Raw genomic sequence first — 14,895 nt, 5'->3', positions numbered from 1 at the left:
CCAAATCAAATTCCACAGCCAGAAATCCCTTTGGGGTCTGCGTATGATTTGTAGGCCACAGTTCAGACATTCATGAGCTAGAAAGTTCAACTTAATTTGTACGTTGTTTTTACAAATAGTTATAACTCTCACAAAAGGTGCTAACCACTGAATCCCATCTCAGAAGCTGAATGTCAGTCTGGAGCAGTGACATGAGTGGCACTGTGAACAACTGTTTGAACTGAATCATAGACTAATAGAGGTGGAAGGGGCCTATGAGGCCACTGTGTCCAACCCCCAATAGATGGAGCTTTAAAACTCAGTTTTGGTCTTCTGGTTATCCCTGCTGCTGTAGCAGCTCGGTAGTCAGCCACATATGAACTGGCCGGGAGTTTGGTTCCTCGTTCCTCCCCTCCCAACTCCAAAGTGATATTGGTGTAGGAGTGGTTCAGCCCCCTCCCCATGCACATCTTGGTGTGCCAGGTGTGTTTCCGTTCCTTTGACTGGTGTTCAAGCCCAGGCTGGCCTATTGGCCAATCAGAACTAACTCTGCCTTTGAATTTTTTTTTATTCCTCTAAGGCTAGCTATGCCATTCATTTTGGGTTTGGGACTACCTCCTGTGCTTTTAATTGTTGTAAACCGCCCAGAGAGCTTTGGCTATGGGGCAGTATATAAATGAAATAAATAAATAAATAAGAATGCCCCTGTTCTAAACATATCATTTATTTATTTAAGTGTATATACTTCTTGACTGTAGAAAAAACATGCACAAACAAAAACTCTTAAGTGGTTTACAGATGAGAATTGCCAATAAAAGTTAAAAATGTAATTAAAAATATTTTTAAGCAAGACAGTAACAACTAAAAATATTAAAACACATCCACATCTATGTGTCCAAATAGGCTCACCAAAGGAAAAGAAAAAGGTTTAAGCAGGTGCTGAAAAGAATACAGCAAAGGCACCTGCCTGATATCAAGAGGCAGAGAGTTCCAAAAGTAGGTGCTGCCACACGAAAAGAATGATTTCTTACAAGTGTGTAATGAGTATTATGTGGCACCTGTAACTGTGCCTCTTTTGCAGATGGAAGCAGTCAAGTGGGCACATACGCGGTAAGGCAGTCCCGCAGGTAAACTGGTCCAAAACTGTTAAGGGCTTAATATACCAATAACAGCACCTTGAACTTGGCCCGGTAACAATTTGGCAGCCAGTGCAGATCCGTGAACAGGGGTGTTACATGCTGAGAGGGTCTCACTCCTGGACCAATGAATCAGACACAGCGTAGGGAAGATGCATGAAGCGCACAGTCTGTGCCAGCAGCGCTTGCCATTGTAGTCTATGCAAAACGGTAAGTGCATGAACGCAAATGGACCTGCCAGTCAAATCCCAGCAGGTCATCCACGTAACTGGCTGCGACAATGGATTGGATGAGGGTGAATAAACAGGCTCAATCCAGACAAGACTGAGGCTGCTTTCACACATGGGGCTAACAGCGGTAGTTTAACGGATTAAAAAGGTAGTGCTTCTGTCCTAATTTCTAAAATCCCTTTCATACTGCAGGACCTCTTGTGATAAGGAACAGAAGCTTTTTCAGCCGATATAGCGGCATTTCGCGCAACTGTCTTTCACACACTGCAATGAACAGAGCCTCGTTTTCATCCCTTTCCTGTTATACATATGCTCACAGCTCAAGCAGCAGCACATATGAAGTGTGGTCACTTCATTTTTTTTAAATTACCTGAGTATAGCAATATACCGGGAGTTCACTGTGGTTGTGCTTAGAAATGGAGTTTATGGTTCTCATTCAAATGATTCAACTGTATCTTAGGCTATGATTGTTGTGTTTAAAAAAAAGTCCAAAATGTATTACTCTATCGGAGGAGGCAGCGGCAGAGGCAGAAATGGAGACATCAGATTCTCATTTATGTGAGGAAACGTTTCTTGAGACGTGCCATCATGAGGCAGATACAAAAGTGCCCAAGGAATACTGTCCCCTCAGAGCTTGTTGCCTTGAAATCACTGAAGCTTGGCTCTGTGGAAAGACGCTGGTGGGTGTACCCAGCAGACTCTGGATGGTGGGAAAACTTTGTAATGGCTATGTGGGATGATGAACATTGGATAAGGAATTTCCGTATGAGTAGAGCCACCCTGTTTGAAATTGCGGACTTTCTCAAGCCTGACCTTCAGCTCCATAATACGTCAATGAGGACATCCATTCCTCTAGAAAAAAAGGTGAAATAGGAATTTGGTGGCTCGCTAATTTGTGCTGCTACAGGGAAGTGGCTGCCGAATTTGGAGTTGGTCTGTCAACTGTGGCAAATATGGTCCTCAAATTATGCTACGCAATTGAATATATCCTCAAGAGATTCGTGAATCTGGGCGACCACTACAAGGTACAAAACTTTACAGAAATGCAATATATTATTATTTGGCTCAACACCAGTATAACAGTAAAAAGTGAAGAATAATGTTTCCTTTCAATCTTTTCATAGATCATGGATTCGGTAAAATGGGGTTCCCCCATTGTATTGGAGCGGTAGATGGGTGCCACATCAAAATAATGGCTCCCCCAGGTCAATCAGACCAATATATAAATAGGAAAAACTTCCACTCCATGCTACTGCAAGGAACAACGGACCATACAGGACGCTTCATCGATATAGAAGTGGGCTGGAGTGGGAGGAACCACGATGCATTCGTTTTTATAAATTCAACCATCTGCCAGGCTATGGATGAGGGGGCATTCGTGCCTGGAAACCCCAGCATCACAATCCAAGGCACTCAGATCCCACCAACTATTATTGCTGATGGCGCTTACCCTTTGAGAAAATGGCTAATGAAGCCATTTGGAGGAGCTAATCTTGACGTCAGAAAATTGATGTATAACAGGAATTTTAACCGATGTCGGAATGTGGTGGAAAGAGCATTTGGATGTTTAAAGGCTCGTTGGTGGTGGGTGTCTGAATGGGACGCTGCCAGTAGCAGAAGAAAATGTGGCAGCTGTCATTACGGCTTGTGTGGTGTTGCGTCTGACTGATAGTCAGCAATTTGTCGGCTCCTGGAGGTGCTTTATTCTTTTTGTCAACTATTCGCCAGCTAATAAGGTACTATTCGCAATACTGTACATTGTACAGCTTGCTGCTTCGTTTTTACTCCTCTCATTAACTCTCTGGGATAATTCCAACTACAGATAATTTGTACAGACGCTGTAGACGCTGACTCATGCTGAGAGAGTAGCTTGCAGAGGAGCTTGCAGAGGAGACAAAGCAGTAAAGCAGTAAATTATGTTAGACAGAATTAGTTGCTCATTTCTTTAATTAGCTGCTACCTAAGGACCAGGGGCAGAAGTAGAGGAATTCTTTATTCCTTGAAGGAAGGAAGCCGAAGATAGAAGAAAAGAATTCCCTTAATCCCCTTCACTGAACTGCCTCTCTGTCTCTATCCCAGTTTAAAGGAGAAGCGTTATATCATGGTATTTACTAGACTGGATTACAAAAAACGAGGACTGACCCCTCTGGAATCGGTACTTCGGACTAAAAAGTCTAAACCAAAACAAGTAAAGATTACTAATTTTTTCTCCCCTAAAGAACGGACAAGATTAGCTGAGACGGTAGCGGATCTGAGTGTTGAGCCAAATGTTATCAACAGTCTTTCAAATACTGCTTCAAAGCAAGATGCAGCAGAGTGTCTCCAAGCAAATACGCCCTTGGACTGGACGTTAGATCTTCATGGAGCCCTACAACTAGATGCTCTTATACGCTCTTCCCCTGATTTGGCAAGTGAATTAGCAACAGCGGGCAAAATGGCTCAGACTGGATTACTCTCCTTATTGGAAGACGAATTGTTAAATTTGTCAGCAAGCTTTCCTACAACACAAACAAAAAGGATTCAGGAGCCATCAGGTCCCTTAGACTCTACTCTTCAATCTATTCTGGACCCATCCGATCCTTTGCCTCCTCAAGATAAGAAGTTTCTGACTGATTTGGCAGATAACTTCCCTACTGAGTGGTGGCTTTATATGTTAGCCAAGGATATTGACCATATTAAAAACTTTTTGGCATTAACCAATAAATGTCTAACTACACTGGTGGAAATTAGTAGAAAAAATTCCTTTTCGTCCTGCCCTGTATCACAGGGCACCCAAGCATGTAAAAAACCAGTGATAGCTAGCTATCCAGGAAAGCTAAAAAATATAAAACCCAGATTATCGAGGATTTCTACACGGAGGAATAAAGTTAATAATATTAAATTGAGCAAGAACGTTAAACATCCGAAATTCCAGCGATATAGGAAAATAAATTTTACTAAACTGTTTAAAGCGCTAGAAGCCTCCTCTCTTCCAAAGAAGATTGAGAGAATATATCCTGTTTCACAACCCCTCTCTAGAGAGGATGTCACAGTTGTTGCCTCTAGAGAGAATGACAAAGTTGCTTCGACCTGTCCATCATCCTTTAGGTCCTCTTTCTCTTTACCAACTACCACCCCACTACAACATCACACCCCTGAGCGGCAAATACCTTGGCCTCCTGTTTCCAATGATATTGTACTTGAGCAGATGCGAACTACTGCTCCTACATGGCGATTAATTCTTAATCGCCGGAAGCTGGTGCTATTAAATTACCCTAAACCTTGGGGATGTATTACTCAAAAAGATCGTAAAACTCACCTCTTGGGAATTTTCGGAAGTGTTTGGCCGGGATTTTTTCTTCTTGAGGACATAGATCATGTGGAATATCTTTATTATAATTTGACCACAGCTCGTACTGTTGTGTCTTTTAATTCACATGAAAAAGCTGGGTGGCTACTCCAACATAAACGGTCTTTGGAATTACTTGATATAGAAATTATGAGATTTTTTGAAAATATAGCCCCTGCGCAGTCCCTTGTTAGTGGCATTTGTAAGACAACTCAGCGGCTACCAATAATATCAGAACCAGCTGTTGTTTGGGATTTAATCGACCTGGATTCCGTACATGATGCTTTTTATCCTCTAGGCTTTCAATCTCAGTCATCGAACCCTAGGAATGATAAATGTGGGGAGGATTTTTGTTCATTGAATCTGGCACTCCCTGTAATTAATGATCATACTACTGTTTTGTCCACAGCAGATATTAACTTTAAATTTTCCAATATAATTCAGGTGTCCGGAGGGAATGATTGTCCAGCTACGTTTTCTACTATGACAGCACCGCCTAGTTTACCATCTTATTGGACTGATAGGGGGAACTTGGGGAATGATGAAGCAGATCCTCCTCAAAAGGCTTGTTCCTTTGGAGGTTTTTCTTTAAACCCTAAACAAATACACCTTTCGAATGTATGCTGTTTGGACTCTAGTTTAGAACAAATTGAAGTCTTGCCAGACGAATCTCCTGTGATTATTAATACCAGATTAATGCCAGATCTAGCGCCCCTAAATTTTGCCTCAGTGGCTCGATTGACAAAACCTTGACTACAAGTAACCCCTGAGAATAATGGAAAACAACCATCTATATGGGTGAATGAGAAATTAATAGAGGGGTTTCAGGGGGCGGCAATTGGTGTTTTGGAGGGGCGAGGGAGATACGGTCCTGGGAGACAATTATTTAATCGAACTAAGGGGAAATCCAGCAGAATATTGATAACCCCTAAGCTGTCTCCCAACTCAGATAACCTGGATAGCCTTGGTGACACTTCCCCCGGGCTGAAAATGCTGCTTGTGAACGCCAGGTCAGTGAATGGTAAATCTAATGCTATTCAGGAATTGATTCTGGATGAGCATGCTGACCTGGCGTGTATTACAGAGACCTGGTTGGATGAAGCTGGGGGGGGTTAATCTCTCTCAGCTTTGTCCTCCTGGTTTCTCTGTTCATCAGCAGCCCAGACCTGGGGGACGGGGAGGTGGAGTCGCAGTGGTTTTTCGAAATACCATCCACCTAGCCAGGCATCCCCTCCCACAGTCCTCAGGGTTCGAATGAGTTTATTTGAAAGTGGGTGCCCGGGACAGAATAGGGATTCTGTTGGTGTACCGCCCACCCCGCTGCCCAACTCTCTCCCTTCCTAAGCTTACTACGGTAGTTTCGGGTTTGATATTAGAATCCCCAAGGCTTGTAGTCTTGGGTGACTTCAATGTCCATGCCGATGTTGCCCTTACTGGAGTGGCTCAGGATTTCATGGCCGCCATGACAACCATGGGTCTGTCCCAAATAATTGCTGGCCCCACTCACGCTGCTGGTCATACTTTGGACCTTGTTTTCTGTATTGGATGGGATGTTGGTGATCTTGGTGTGGAGGAACTTTTATTAGTTCCATTGTCATGGACAGATCACTACCTGGTTAGGTTCAAACTCACTGCGACTCAGAATCTCTGCAGGGGTGGGGGACCGATTAGAATGGTCCACCCCAGGAGACTGATGGATCCAGATGGTTTTCTGATGGCTCTTGGGGATTTTCCTGTCACTTCGGCAGGTGATTCTGTCGAAGCCTTGGTTGACCTTTGGAATGAGGAAATGACCAGGGCTGTGGACACAATCGCTGCTAAGCGTCCCCTTTCGCTGATTGGAACCAAGCCTTCTCCTTGGTTTACTGAAGAGTTGGTGGCGATGAAACGCGAAAGACGGAGACTAGAGTGACGCTGGTGGAAAACTCGGAGCGAATCTGATCGAACACGGGCTAGAGTCTATTTAAAGACTTACTCCGTGGCAGTGCGGGCTCAGAAGAAATCTTTCTTCTCTGCCTCCATTGCATCTGCTGGATCTCGTCCGGCGGAATTGTTTTGAGTGGTCAGGGGGCTCTTAAGTTCTGACCCCCATGAACTCAATGCTGACCACTCAGCAACCCGCTGTCACGAATTTGCACGATACTTTGCAGATAAAATTGCTCGGATTCGTTCTGACTTGGATGCCAAACTTGATACAGTCTCGGTGGATGTAACTTTGGCCTCTGCTAGTTTAATTAAAATGGATTCCTTTCAGCTTGTTCAACCTGAGGATGTGGACAAAATCCTTGGAGCGGCGCGCCCGACCACCTGTATGTTGGATCCCTGCCCTTCCTGGCTTATAACAAATGCCAGAAGGGGACTGGTTGAGTGGGCCAGGGAAATGATTAAAGCCTCTTTACAACAAGGCAGAATGCCTCCTTGTTTAAAGGAGGCAGTGATTAGACCATTGTTGAAAAAATCCTCCCTGGATCCCTCATTATTAAGTAATTATCGCCCAGTCTCCAACATTCCTTTCTTGGGCAAGATAATAGAACGAGTGGTAGCCGCCCAGCTCCAGTGCTTTTTGGATGAGATGGACTATCTTGATCCATTTCAATCTGGCTTCAGGCCCAGCCATGGAACTGAGACAGCTTTGGTCGCCTTGGTAGATGACCTCCACAGGGAACTGGACAGGGGGAGTGTGTCCCTGTTAGTTTTACTGGATCTCTCAGCTGCTTTCGATACCATCGACCATGGTATCCTGCTTGGTCGCCTATCTGGGATGGGACTTGGAGGCATGGTGTTACAATGGCTTCGATCCTTCCTAGAGGGACGGACCCAGAGGGTGGTTATGGGGGATGCCTGCTTGACCTCTTGGCCTTTGACCTATGGGGCCCCCCAGGGTTCAGTTCTGTCCCCCATGTTATTTAATATCTATATGAAACCGCTGGGAAAGGTTATCCGGAGTTTTGGGGTTCGGTGCCACCAATATGCAGATAACACCCAGCTCTATTTCTCCTTTCCACCTAATGATACCAAGGAAGCTGTCCAGGTTCTAAACCGATGCCTGGTATCAGTGATGGACTGGATGGGGAAGAACAAACTGAAACTAAATCCCGACAAGACAGAGGTGCTCCTTATCAGCCGTAAGCTGGATCAGGGAATAGGGATTCAACTTGTGCTGGATGGGGTAACACTCCCCCTGAAATCACAGGTTCGCAGTCTGGGAGTACTCCTGGACTCGGCTTTGAGCCTGGAGGCCCAGGTCTCTGCTGTGGCCGGGAGTGCTTTTGCTCAACTGAGATTAGTTCGTCAGTTGCGCCCGTTCCTTGACGTGCCAGACTTGACTACGGTGACACATGCCTTAGTTACATCCTGATTAGATTACTGTAACGCGCTCTACTTGGGGCTGCCCTTGAAGACTGCTCGGAAACTTAAATTGGTACAAAGAGCTGCTGCCAGAATGTTAGCTGGAGCTGGGCCCTGAGAACATACAACTCCTCTGTTATACCAGCTCCACTGGCTGCCAATTTGTTTCCGGGCACAATTCAAAGTGCTGGTTTTGACCTATAAAGCCTTATACGGCTTAGGTCCAGGTTATCTGTTAGATCGTGTTTCTTCTTGCAAAAACACAGAATAGGGCCTTTTCTCTGGCTGCCCCCAGATTGTGGAACTCCCTCCCCAGTGAGGTTCGATTGGCCCCTTCGCTTTTGTCTTTTCGTGTCCAGGTGAAGATTGTTTTATTTAGACGAGCTTTTAACTGAAATTGACAAATATTTTTATTTTCTCTTGATTTTTAATCATTTTAAACGTCTTAATCTGTATGATTACTGTTTTAATTGTCTATGGTTCTTAATTGTAAGCCGCCCTTAGTTCTCCGGAAGTAGGGCGGGGTATAAATATTAAAAAAAAACAAAAAAAACATATGCGAGTGCAAGGGACATTCAGTGACTGCAGATCAGCCTGATGGAAGTACAAACTGCATCATCGGAGCTGATCCTGCCACCATATTCTGAGGGGTTCAGGCCATGCCAAAACAGACATTTGATGGAGGGAGAAGCAGTAAGAACTGCAATCTCTGTCTTTATCCTGGAAAATGAGTGTAACACTAATGATGTGTAGGTACTTACCTGCTATGGTGTTATTCTGACCTTTCCTGTAAAATAAGTTCTTTAAGAAAAGCTGTTTAAAAATGTTTTATGTATGAATAAATTAAACTGTGTTTTGGATATGAGCACTTGTTACTTATTAAAAATTGAAGCTGGTTACCATTACCTCTGCTAATAACCACTAGGCAAGTAATCCAGTATCAAGATAAGGAGATGAACTTGTATACCAGCATATGCTGCACTAATTTGAAATAAAGAAAATAATGCCCATCTAGGAATAAAAACAATCAAATGAGATTTGTGTGTGAGTCATAGGGGTGGGGAGAAGCAGGGACATTTGTTTATCATTGTACGGCATGTGCAGTGTGCAGTTTGCAAAACTTCCTGTGCTGGACACGTGGTATGCAGGCTTTCGTGGGTGGAGTGCTAACAAAAATGGTGATGAGGAGACGTGGTACATACTGGCGGATTGACAAAACAGCGTTGTACTTAAAGCTTATTCTACAAACGGAGGGGATCGAGAACATTATGGTGAGCACTCCTATCCCCAACTCAAAAATCATTGCAAAAGTGTCTCGCTCATTGAGACTCGAGGGCTACTTAAGGGATGAGGTTCAGGTGGTCTCCAAATTTAAAAGAATTAAAAGTGCATTCTACGATGCAATGGAAAAATGGGAGGGGAAAATTCCCAGAGAACACAGACCACCATTTTACAAGCAAATGTGATGGCTATGGAAGACCTGTGGGAAACCTTCCTGGGAGGACAGGCGTCCTCCAAGTAAGTACTGTCTCTTAAAGAGGGTTTTTTTTATTTAAAAATATTCTTTATTGAAATTTGAAATACACTCAAAAAAATTTATGCTGAAAATATTGTAGTAAAGGTTTGTTAATTCCTTCAAATTACCAAATTCTGCTGTGTCATAACACTTGCATGTTTACACATGAGAAGTTGGATAGTAAGTTTGTTTGCACTGTTCCATTTGTAATAGAACATTTGTAATTTGTGATTACCCTTGCACTAAAAGAAAGGCCCTATGTGGAATTAATGTTCAAAGCCTTACCTGTGTATTTACATGTGTTTTTTAGCAACAAGAAGAAGAGTACTCCCCACAAAAAAATTAACTGAAGAAATAACAAATGAAACAAATGAGGAAGATGAGGATGTAGCCAGACCTGTGGAGGAAAGTAGAAATGACTCAGGTATGCATCCTGGTAGCATTTACCCATTTTTCAATGCGCTCTACAATTGTATTTACTATATCCATGACTATTTATTTGCAGTTCATACATTCACAGACATTGCCATTCAAACTGACCCCATAGTGGATGAAGCAACACAGACCACAAGCCTAGATGGCATCATGAAGAATATTACTGGCCTGGATTGCAAGGTCTATGCTACATGTAAGTAGGTATTTTTGTTGCCTACCACATGTTTATTTTGCATTTCACATTTTGCTTTGAATTTATAATTTGAACCTCAACTCTCAGTTGAATTTGTTGTGTTCTGTTCTGTTTTTCTCTCCCCCCTTAGTTAAGATCTTGTTTGACAAAGTTGAACAAATAAGGATTGAGTTAACACAACTAAGTGAGCTGATACATGCTTCTGATAACAAAAGTGAATAAAAGGACTATAGCCTTTCATTTGAGTTCTCTCACCACACCACATTATCTAATGTTGAGTTTTTATGTATAATTTATTTTGTTTCTAACAATGGGAGAGTTTGTTATCTACCGCACTCTGGTGTTAAGAGTTCTTTATGTTTCCCATTTTTAGAAGCAAACTAAATTAAACAAAGAACTGTTAACATCACAGTGAAATACAAAACAAACTCTCCCATTTTTAGAAACAAAATAAATTAGTTTGTTATCTACCTCACTCTGAAGTCAAGAGTTATTTATGTTTAATATATTTTTGCTTCTAAAATGGGAGAGTTTGTTATCTACCTCACTCTGAAGTCAAGAGTTATTATACAGCCACGAGAGTGGCTGTATACTATAGTCAGTAGGGATTTTTCGCGTTCTACCATGTTAAATGAAAATACCCCACACACCCCTTTCTGGTGCTTTGTATAGTCCCAATTCAAAAGAAAAACTTACAAATCTTATACTGTTGGATTCGGAATCGCTTGCTGTACAACTGTGGAAGTTTTCTTGGTGATATACAGCCCCCCCACAGACAATCCACAGGTTAAAGTGAAAAATGGGAGAGAGAAAAACTAGAAGCCGTTTGGACTTTTTTCTTGAGAAATTGTCATAATCTGTTGTTGTTGATTACAACTCAGAGATGACTGTAAGGTATCCCTAATCAAATCTCTGAGCTTGCCCCAAACACAGTACTTCATCTGTAGTAGGTTTAAATTAAAAAAATGGCATGATTTATTTTTAATTAATTTATTAAAAATGTATTGCTGTGGATGATAACATACCGCATGCGCAGAAGAGTTCTTTCATTTTACTCTCCCTCCCCTTCCACTTACTTGGAGGAAGCAGGGGAAGTCTGCTCCTGTGATTGGTGGGCAACAAACATGTGACTCACACCGGCCTTCTGTTGAGCTTGCTCTGTGTGAGGAAGCAAGCGAGAGAGAGAGAAAACAGCCGATGGAGGGAGAAAGCAGCAGCAGACTGGAGGTGAGTGGGAAAGAGTCAAAAAATGGGGGGGAGCTTTAAAGGACTGCAATTTTTTAAAAGTCTACTCAGAAGTAAATCCCATTGAGTGCAGTGGGGCTTACTCCCAGGTAAGTGGAGTGGTGCTTCTGTGTGCTAGCAGTGAGCTTGAGGGAAGGAAGGCGGTAAAATGTCTACTCAGAAGTAAATCTCTCTGAGTTCAGTGGGGCTTACTCCCAGGTAAGTGGAGGTTCTGTGCGCTAGCAATGAGCTTGAAGGGAAGGAAGGTGGTAAAATGTCTACTCAAAAGTAAATCTCACTGAGTTCAGTGGGGCTTACTCCCAGGTAAGTGGAGCAGAGCTTCTGTATGCTTGCAATGATTTTGAAGGGAAGGAGGAAAAAGTCTACTCAGAAGTAAATCATGCTGAATTCAGCGGGGCTTACTCCCAGGTAAGTGGAGTGCTATTTTGAGAGAAGGGCAGAAGAGAGAGAAGGGGGAAAGATTCTGAGGGCTCGCACTGTAATTCTAAAAGTGTCTACTCAGAAGTAAATATCACTTATTCAATGGGGCTTGTTGTTGTTGTTATGTGCCTTCAAGTCAACGACCTCCAGCAGTATCTGTCATGAACCACCCTGTTCATATCTTGTAAGTTCAGGTCTGTGGCTTCCTTTATGGAATCAATCCATCTCCTGTTTGGCCTTCCTCTTTTTCTACTCCCTTCTGTTTTTCCCAGCATTATTGTCTTTTTTAGTGAAACACGTCTTCTCATGATGTGTCCAAAGTATGATAACCTCAGTTTCATCATTTTAGCTTCTAGTGACAGTTCTGGTTTAATTTGTCCTAACACCCAATTAATTTTTACAAAATTAAATTTGATTACATTCATAGTACAATCCTAACCCCAAACCTAGTCTAAAGTAAATCCGATTCAGTTCGGTGGGTCTTAGTCCCAGGTAAGAAGGATTAGGATTCCAGCCCCTTAGAAGAAACAGTTGGGGGGGCAGAGAAAAGGAGGGGAGTTTGCATATGTGTCTGCTCATGTTGTTGTGTTGGACTGCCTTCAAGTTGATCCCGACTTATGGCGACCCGATGAATAGGGCTTTCATGGTAAGCAGTATTCAGAGGGCGTTTATCATTGCTTTCCTCTGAGGCTGAGAGGCAGTGACTGGCCCAAGGTCACCCACTGAGTTTCATGTCTGTGTGGGGATTCGAACCCTGGTCTCCCAGGGTCAGAAGAGAGTCCCACTGAGCTCAGTGGAACTTACTCCCAGGTAAGTGGGGTTGGGATAGGATTGCAGCATCATTTTGAAGGGAATGTAGGAAGAGGTGAAAGAACAACAGAGAGGTAATGAAGAGAGAAAAGGCTTGTGGGGGGGGGACCCTAAGACTGAAGCAGAACTTGTGTGGCCCCTGTGGGCTGAGACAAGTGAAAATTGCTATCTTGAGAAAAGGTGGGAGAATGTACCAGTAATCTAGTAAAGGGCATGGGGAGAAAGACTTAGGAATCTGAAGTTACAGTGCAGTCCTAACCATGTTTAATCAGAAGTAAGTTCCACTGAGTTTATTGCGGCTTACTCCTGAAGTGAAAGTGGACATAGAGTTACAGCTTTTAACTTCTAAATTCAGTCCTTTCCTTTAAATACTAGGTGATTTATCAATAAATATAAAATTTATGTCTGTTAAATGTTCAGTGTGTTATCATGTGACGCTTATTGTTGCTTGTTAAACACCTGCTCTTCAGGTTAGTGCCACAAATAGATTCCAAAAAGTCTGTTTTAAACTTGCTCCAAACCCCCTGTGTCATGTAATGAACGTAATGAACGTTCCAGTTTGTCTGTATCCTTCTTGAAGTGTGGAGACCAGAACTGGATGCAGTATTCAAGATGAGGCCTAACCAGTGCTGAATAGTGGGGAACTAATACTTTATGCGATTTGGAAACTATACTTCTGTTAATGCAGCCTAATATAGCATTTGCCTTTTTTGCAGCCACATTGGCCTGTTCGCTCATATTCAGCTTGTGATCAACGACAATTCCAAGATCCTTCTTGCAACTATCCCCCATCTTATAACTGTGTATTTGATTTCATTTTCCCAAGTGTTGAACTTTGCATTTATCCTGGTTGAATTTCATTCTGTTGTTTTCAGCCCAATGCTCCAGCCTATTAAGGTCCCTTTGAATTTTGTTGTCTTCCATGGTATTCCCAAGGTTTTCCCAAGGTTTTCCATTTGGAAAGGAAAAGGGCCTCCCCTCCCCCTCCTCTTCCCCTCCCTGCCCCTCCCCTGGGTCAGTGTTGGACTATGACCTGGGAGACCGGGGTTCAAATCCCCACACAGCCATGAAGCTGACTGGGTGACCTTGGGCCAGTCACTGCCTCTCAGCGTCAGAGGAAGGCAATGGTAAAACCACCTCTGAATACCATTTACCATGAAAACCCTATTCAAAGGGTCACCATAAGTCTGGTCAACTTGAAGGCAGCCCATTTCCATTTTCAAATATGATTGCATAGAAATAAATCCCACTGAACTCAAGAAGTATGCAAATGATCAAACCCAACCTCCTCCCTCCTATCCTCCCTCTTGCCCCTTTGCCCATCCCTCCCCATTCCCATCCCCTTCCAATCCCCTCCCCTTCCAATCCCCTCCTCTCCCTCCTCTTCCTCCTCCCCATGGTCAGTTTTACCTATCTTAAGCATGATTGCATGGAAGTAAATACCATTGAACTCTATAAGCATGCAAATGATCAAACCTGCCCTCCTTTCCCCCTTCCTTTGCCCCCCTCCAATATACTCCTTCCCCCTCTTTTTCCCCATGGTCAGTTTTTCCTATCCTAACCATGATTGCATAGGAGTAAACCCCATTGAACTCAATAAGCATGCAAATGATCAGACCTGCTTTTCCTCTCCTTCCCCTCTCCTCTCCCTTCCTCCTCCCCTGCCCACTCCAGCCCTCCCTCCCTCCGCCCCGGTCAGTTTTACCTATCCTAAGCATGATTGCACGGGAGTAAATCGCACTGAATTCAATAAACATGCAAATGATCAAACATGCCCTTTTCCACCCCTCCCCCTCCTTCCTGCTCTCATCCCCCTCCTCCCCTCTGTGTTTCCTCCCCTCCCTCCTCCTTCCGTCCCCATCCTCTGTGGTCAGTTTCACCTATCCTAAGTATGATTGCAGGGGAGCAAATCCCATTGAACTCAATAAGCATGCAAATGATCAATCCATTCTCAGCAAACTTGCACAGGACAGGATCCCATTTCTTATCTCCTGGATTAAAAAGCAGGGAAATTCACTAATAGGCAAAAAACCTTGCAGTTTAAGAACGTACCTATAGGCCACAGATATTTCTATCAAACTTTAAAAAGCAGGGAAATTGGGCAGCTATAGTGAATGCACCAGGGGAGCAGGAGACCTGACCTCCTCTCTGAGATATTGGACTGCCCTACAAATTGGTCAAAATGCAAACATCACAGTCCAATCCACTTCTTGTGTAGCTTGGAAGAATTTGGTAACATGTGCCTCTGAGTATTT

The 14,895-nt window shown here is 43.3% G+C and overlaps 1 long non-coding RNA gene across 1 annotated transcript; it reads left to right on the top strand.

Moving 5' to 3' along the window:
* Window positions 1-9,928: 9,928 nt before the first annotated feature.
* Window positions 9,929-13,692, top strand: LOC133368611 (uncharacterized). The gene is made up of 3 exons (XR_009758706.1): window positions 9,929-10,165; window positions 11,252-11,392; window positions 13,357-13,692. It is a non-coding gene; the product is annotated as an uncharacterized LOC133368611 (long non-coding RNA).
* The last annotated feature ends 1,203 nt before the right edge of the window (window positions 13,693-14,895 follow it).

The sequence above is a fragment of the Rhineura floridana genome, chromosome 12, assembly GCF_030035675.1.
Source record: "Rhineura floridana isolate rRhiFlo1 chromosome 12, rRhiFlo1.hap2, whole genome shotgun sequence".
Taxonomy (NCBI): Eukaryota; Metazoa; Chordata; class Lepidosauria; order Squamata; family Rhineuridae; genus Rhineura; species Rhineura floridana.
The sequence above is the reverse complement of the archived record's forward strand: the minus strand, read 5'-3'. Positions and strand labels throughout refer to the sequence as shown.